This window comes from Nicotiana tomentosiformis, chromosome 8 (genome assembly GCF_000390325.3).
Source record: "Nicotiana tomentosiformis chromosome 8, ASM39032v3, whole genome shotgun sequence".
Lineage (NCBI taxonomy): Eukaryota > Viridiplantae > Streptophyta > Magnoliopsida > Solanales > Solanaceae > Nicotiana > Nicotiana tomentosiformis.
The window spans coordinates 13,399,580-13,405,579 of NC_090819.1; positions in this window are offsets into that span (position 1 = coordinate 13,399,580).

Consider the following 6,000-nt stretch of genomic DNA (forward strand, 5'->3'; position numbering starts at 1 on the left):
AGAAGTTGGCAGATCCCGAGGACAAGGAAGGCTCGTAGGGTTTCGGCGAATTCGAGGGCGGAGAAGACTCTGATGGTCCCGATGACGAGGCGGGCTCCGGCCAGGATCAGGCTTAGGTGCCTTGTAGATTTTCTTTGTATTCTTGTATGTTTTGTTGAGGCTGTTTGGCATTTGTAAAGATCTTTATATATATGTACAAGGCTTTTGTTTTTTCCTTTTGGCAATTTTCAAGTTTGTTTCTTTTGGCTTTTTCTTTATGATTGCAAAGATTTCAAATACCTTAGCATGTAGTAATAAGGTCTTGTTCGGATGTTCGAACAAGGCTTTTTCTCGATGTAATTTTGCTTATAACTCGTGGGGTCTTGGTATGACCGAAAGCTTTCCCCAAAGTGCTTACTTAGAAGGTTTTAGATTATAATTTTGACGATGGTAGCCTTTGAAGCGGTTTGGAATTTTTGAAGGCCTTATTTTTTGGTTGCGGGATTCAGGCGTCTCCGAACCGTTTCTAGGATGGTCGTAGCTTTTTAAGTTTGGGTATTTCCCAATAGGATTATTACCCCGAGCTTCGATACCCCGACCGGGCTTATCCAGGATGACTGTCCCCGAGTGGGGGTGGTCGTAGCCTTTAAAGTTCAGGCATTGCCTAATAGGTGTTTTGCCCCCGGGTTTCGACAGCCCGAGCCATCCGAGATTACCTTGGACGACAGTCCCTAAGTGGAGGTGATCTCTTGGATCAGGGTAGAGGTGGCCCTTGGGATCGATGTCCTTAAGGAACAAAATGTAATAGTTGTAGGAGATAAAATATGTATCTACAAGGTAGAAACTTTCTTTCATTTTTGTGCACAACATACAAGATTGCAAATGTGTAGAAACTTCGTGTTATGGCTTAAGTGGTCTATGTGGGCACGGTTTATTTGACTGTTTGGCCCTTAAAATAAATCCTATCCATCGAGCCTAGACTGTTTGAGCATAAAGTTTCTTTCCTTGCTAAATTATTATCCGAGAGTGATGGCCCCAGTATTCGAGGCCGATCGTAGAGAGGGCTCGGATATTATTGATGTGACCCTCGACTTCGATTCATAGCCGGTCTTCAATTCCAAATTAGCACGATAAACTATTGCCTCATTAAAAACCTTGCCGGAAAATCCATTTGGGACAAAATCGGATCAAGGGAAAAAAAGTGCAATGCATGCTTTCAGGCCTAATAACTACACCATTCTTTGGCCGTTGCCTGCAAGTGTTAGTTCAATTCGTAATATATGTAAAGAAAAGAATGAGTGGGGTCGTACCTTAGCAGTAGTACTGTTTTAAGTGGGTCACGTTCTAGTTATTCGGTAGTCTTCACTGTTCCCTGCTTCGAGTTTGTATGATCCTTTGCTGGTGATCTCGATAACTCGATACGGACCTTCCTAATTCTGTCCCAGCTTACCTTCGTTCGGGATTTGGGTGTTTAGTGTCACTTTTCTTAACACCAAGTCCCCGATATTAAAGTGTCGGAGGTTGGATTTCCATTTGTAATACCTTTTGATCCGTTGTTTTTGGGCAGCCAACCAGACGAGGGCGACCTCGCGCCTTTCATCCAACAGTTCCTGGCTCGTGCTCATGGCCTCATCGTTTGACTCTTTGGTTGCATATCGGAACCTGAGACTTTGTTCTCCTACTTCGACTGGTATTAGCGCTTCGGCACCGTAGACCAACAAGAACGGAGTGGCCCTAGTATTAGATTTTGAGGTCGTAAGATATGCCCACGGGACTTCGGGCAAAATGTCTTTCCATTTTCCTTTTGCGTCAGTCAACCTCTTATTAAGATTTTAGAATATGGCTTTGTTCGTAAATTCCACATACCCATTCCTACTAGGGTGATAGGGTGTCGATAGGATCCTTTTGATCTTATGGTCCTCGAAAGATTTACTCACTTTACTGCCGATGAACTGCTTCCCATTGTCGCACACGATCTCGACCGACATTCCGAATCGGCATATTATGTGGTCCCAAATGAAGTCAATAACTTATTTCTCATTGACTTTCTCGAATGCCTGGGCTTTCACCCATTTAGAAAAATAGTCTGTCATAAATAATATAAATTGAGCCTTACCAGGTGCCCATGACAGGGGACCAATGATGTCCATTCCCCATTTCATGAATGGCCAGGGTGACAGGACCGAATGTAGTAGATCCCCGAGCTGATGAATCATCGGTGCATGCCTCTGGCATCCGTCGCATTTTCGTACAAACTACTTTGTGTCTTTCTCCATGTCGATCCAATAGTAGCCGACTCTGATTATCTTACGAACCAATGATTTAGCACCCGAATGGTTACCGAGGTGCCTTTGTGAACTTCCCTCAAAACATATTTGGTATCTCCTGGTGCCAGACATATGGGGAGCGGGCCATAAAACGTTCTCCTGAATAGGGTGTTATCTTCGGACAAGCTAAAACCAATCGCCTTGGTGCACAGGGCTCTAGATTCTTTAAGATCCAAGGGCAGTTTTCCGGTATTCAAGTAATCTATATACTTGTTTCTCCAGTCCCAGGTTAAGCTTTTAGAGTTTATCTTAGCGTGGCCTTCTTCCACTATCAATTTCACGAGTTTTATGACCGTTCCCGAGTTAAATTCATCATCATCAACCAACGATCCTAAGTTGGTAAGAGCATCGACTGCGTTGTTTTAATCCTGAGGTACATGTTGCAAAGTCCATTCCTCGAACCGATGTAACATCACTTGTAGTTTATCAAGGTACCTTCGCATTCGTTCTTCTTTGACTCTCAACATTCCATTGAATTTGTTCACCACAAGGAGGGAATCACACTTAACTTCAATCAGCTCGGCCCCCAGGCTTTTAGCCAGTTCGAGACCTACAATCATGGCCTCATACTCGGCCTCGTTGTTAATTAATTTTACAGTTCTAATAGATTGCCTAACTACATTACCCGCCGGTGGCTTCAACGCGATGCCAAGTCCGGACTCTTTTGCGTTCGAGGCACTGTCCGTAAAGAGGGTTCATATTCTAGAGGAGGTCCACGAGTTCAACAGCAATTCCTTCTCGACCTCGGGTATTAGGACCGACGTTAATTCGGCAACGAAGTCCGCCAAAATTTGAGATTTGATGGCGGTTCGGGGTCGATATTCGATATCATACCCGCTGATTTCCACTGCCCATTTGGCCAATCGTCCCGAGAGATCGGGCTTATACATTATGTTCCTCAACGGGTAAGTAGTCACGACACATATGGGATGGCATTGAAAATATGATTTTAACTTCCTAGAGGCGCTTAGCAAGGCGATCGCCAATTCTTTCAGGTGAGGATACCTAGTTTCGACCTCGCCTAGAGTCCTACTTAAATAGTAGATAGGAAATTGCGTACCTTCTTGTTCCCGGACTAGGACTCCACTTACCTCTATCTCAGATACCGTTGAGTAGAGGTACAGTTGTTCATATGCCTTCGGAGTATGAAGCAAATGCGGGCTTGAAAGGTACCGCTTGAGTTCTTCCAAGGCTTGTTGACACTCTGAGGTCCATGAGAAATTATTCTTCTTTCAATAATGAGAAGAACCGATGGCTATTGTCGGATGACCTTGAAATGAATCGGCCCAAAGCGGTTATGCGCCCAGTTAACCTTTGAACGGTCTTGACATTGTCCACCACGGTAATGCCCTCTATGGTGTTGATTTTATCGGGATTGATCTCGATTCCCCGGTTAGACACCATGAATCCGAGAAATCTCCCAGACCCGACTCCAAATGCGCATTTCTCCGAGTTCAGCTTCATGTTATATTTCTTTAATATGTTGAAGGTTTCCTACAAATATTTCAAATGGTCCTCTGCTCGTAGGGACTTAACTAACATATCGTCAATGTAAACCTCCATTGATTTTCCTATTTGCTCTTCGAACATCCGATTTACTAGGTGTTGGTAAGTGGCACCTGTATTTTTTGGCTCGAATGGCATTACGTTATAGCAGTAGGTTCCGTACTTAGTGATGAAGGACATTATTTTCCTGGTTTACCCGGGTCCACCTGAATTTGGTTGTACCCCGAATAGGCATCGAGAAAGCTGAGGATCTCGGGGTCGGTCGGTGCATCGATCATGTGATCAATGTTGGGCAGAGGGAAAGAGCCCTTGGGGAATGCCTTATTCAAGTATTTATAGTCTACACACATTCTTAATTTATTCACCTTTTTAGGGACTACCACTATGTTTGCTAACCACTCCGGGTACTTAACCTCCCGAATGGACCCTATTTTAAAGAGTTTAGATACCTCGTCTTTGATGAATATATACTTGACTGCGGACTGAGGCCTCATTTTCTATCTGATCGAGTGGAACTTCTGATCCAGGCTCAGCTTGTGAGTATTTATTTCCGGTGGGATCCTTATATTGAGGTGGGACCAAGCGAAATAATCTATATAGCTATAAGGAATTTAATGAGTTTTTTCCTAAGCTCGAGATTTAACCTCGTGCCCAGGTATACCTTACGATCGGCCAGAGGCTCGATCAATATGGCTTGCTCCAGTTCTTTGACTGTTGATTTGGTGGCGTCGGAATCAGCAGGGACTTTGAAAGACCCGAAAACTCCGTAGTCGTCGTCCTCACCCGTCTCGCACTTCTCCAATTCGGTCGGGGCTGGTGTTGGTGATTGCTATTTGGTTCCTTCCTTGTTGACGAACTCAGATCCTTTGGTGTTGGAAGTGCGGATATCGGGACCACCTCGTCGACAACAAATATCTTCTTTGCGGCCGGTTGTTCTCCATAAATTGTTTTAATCCCTCCCGGCGTTGGGAATTTCAATACATGGTGCAATGTCGAGGGCACTACCCTTATGTTGTGAATCCACGGCCTCCCGAACAGAGCATTGTATCTCATATCTCCTTCGATCATGTAGAACATTGTTTCCTGAATAGTTCCGATGGTGTTCACCGGTAGTGTTATTTCCCCTTTGATGGTCTCACATGCCATGTTGAATCCATTTAAAACTCGGACTGCAGGCAAACTTTTGTCTTGTAGACCCAGCTGGTCTATGACTCTCGATCTGATTAAATTGGCCGAGCTACCTGGATAAATTAACACACGCTTAACTCGAGATTTATTTATGAGCATAGATATTACCAGTGCATCATTATGTGGTTGCACGATGCTTTCCGCATCCTCTTCGTTGAAAGATAAGGTTCCTTATGGCACGTAATCTCGAGTCCATTTTTCCCTCGTGATAGATACTTTGGTGTGCTTTAACATCGGCCCTTGGGGGACGTCGACCCCACTAATGATCGTGTTAATGACGTGATGAGGTTCCTCCTACTCGATCTGCTTATTATAGTCCCTATTCCTGAAATGGTTTTTGGATCGATCAGTGAGGAACTCTCGGAGATGTCCGTTGTTGAATAACCGGGCCACTTTCTCTCTCAGTTGTTGGCAATCTTCAATTCTGTGGCCGTGAGTGCCATGGTATTTACATATTAGGTTGGGGTCCCTTTGGGCTGGATCAGACTGTAAAGGTCGAGTCCACTTGGTGTCTTTGGTGCGTCCGATGGTAGATACGATGGCAGCAACATCGACGTTGAAGTTGCACTCCGATAACTTTGGCGCTTCCTTAGGCCCTGCCTGTCGAAACCGCTTCTGCTCATGTCCCCGATTATTTTGACCTCGATCGCTTCTCCTTTCACTTCTCACATGGTTTCTTATGGACCCATTATCTCTTCGGTCTCCATTGTATGGTTGATATCGGTCCCTATTTGATCTTGGTTCACGATCAATGTCTCTTTTGGATCTGTCAATAGTTCTGACGGGATAAACCCTGGAAGGGGCCACACGCTGATCATCTTCGACCCTAATTTTTGATTGATACCGGTTATGTAAGTCGGCCCAAGTTACAGCAGGATATTCTATAAGATTTTGCTTCATTTGTTGTGAAGCCAATGAGCTTCGAGTATTGAGTCCTTTGGTGAAGGCCTGAATGACCCAATCATCCACGACCGGAGGCAAGACCATTCGTTCCATTTGA